A 1,272-nucleotide genomic window follows, 5' to 3' on the forward strand; every position below is an offset into this window, starting at 1 on the left:
ATAATATGGATGGTATGTTTGAGTGAATTATATGGCACTACAACTGACTGAACCAACTTGAGTTCAGTCTTGGGTTGTCAGGTTGAGCAAATTTGGGTCATTTTGACAATAATCATATGAATTGGGGTTGGGTCTACTAAAGTCCCTTGATATTTATTGATACACCGATCTCTAATGGCTCGAGCTTTTAGAGAAAGTGATTATTTGAGATGGTATCAAAGCAGAATGTCCATTGTCTTCATGTGCGAAGTTTCATATGTAGAGGAATTTAAAGTCCCTTTATATATATATTGATAGGCCATCCTGTAACGGCTCGAGCTTTTAGAGAAATTGATTGTTCGATGAGTGTTTTATTTTTTCTCTTTTTTTACACACGCACTCACACTTACAGATACCTACACACTCACACCACAAGTGGGATTTCACCACAATGAGTACTTGAACCCATGACCCCCTGTTGAAGCTCTTGTGAGTCTACCACCCATAGTAAGGGTTGGGTATATTGGAATTTGGGTTTGGTTTGGGTTGGGTTGGTTTGCGACTTGGTCCTCTCGAGGTCAAGTCAGGCCAGTTTGTGGGCTGGGCCCTCCTGAGTTCGAGTCAAGCTTTGGTTGACCCTCATTAAAAAGCACGCCTCTTTGGTGGAGAGAGCTTCCCATTGTAAATTATCTAAATGCCCTTTACTTTTGGCTTCAACCCTCCCTCTTCCCTTTAATAATGCATAGATTTATGAATTTATTTTTTTAAAAAAAACTAATTTCATGCAAAATTTTGTGGCAGGCTAGCCGCTCTTGTTACATACAATAGAGACGGGGATTTCTTGTAGGAAGTTCCTTCCAACAAAAAGCTAAGTGGGCCCACCATAAATGTTTGTTAGAAATCCACTCCGTCTATCCATTTTGTCATATCATTTTACAACATGGACACAAATTAGTTAGATCCAAAACTCAAGTGAACCACATGACAGAAAACAATAAATATTGAACATTCGTTGTTGAAACATTTATAGGCCACAAAAGTTTAAGATCATGCAAATATATTTTTGTTTTCAGTTAATCCCAATGGGAATGACCTTATGAATGGTATAGATGGCATATAAAGACCTCAGGGAGGTTTCAACTATAGGCATTTCCTTACCCACTGTTTCCTGTAATGTGGCCCACTTTGCCTTATATTTCGTCCCATGTCCTAAGGATTTGGCAAAATGAATGAATGAAATGGATTTCTCACAAACATCACAATGGACCCCACTCAGTCTTCTTTAACATGAAA

Source organism: Magnolia sinica, chromosome 7 (assembly GCF_029962835.1).
Source record: "Magnolia sinica isolate HGM2019 chromosome 7, MsV1, whole genome shotgun sequence".
Classification (NCBI taxonomy): Eukaryota; Viridiplantae; Streptophyta; class Magnoliopsida; order Magnoliales; family Magnoliaceae; genus Magnolia; species Magnolia sinica.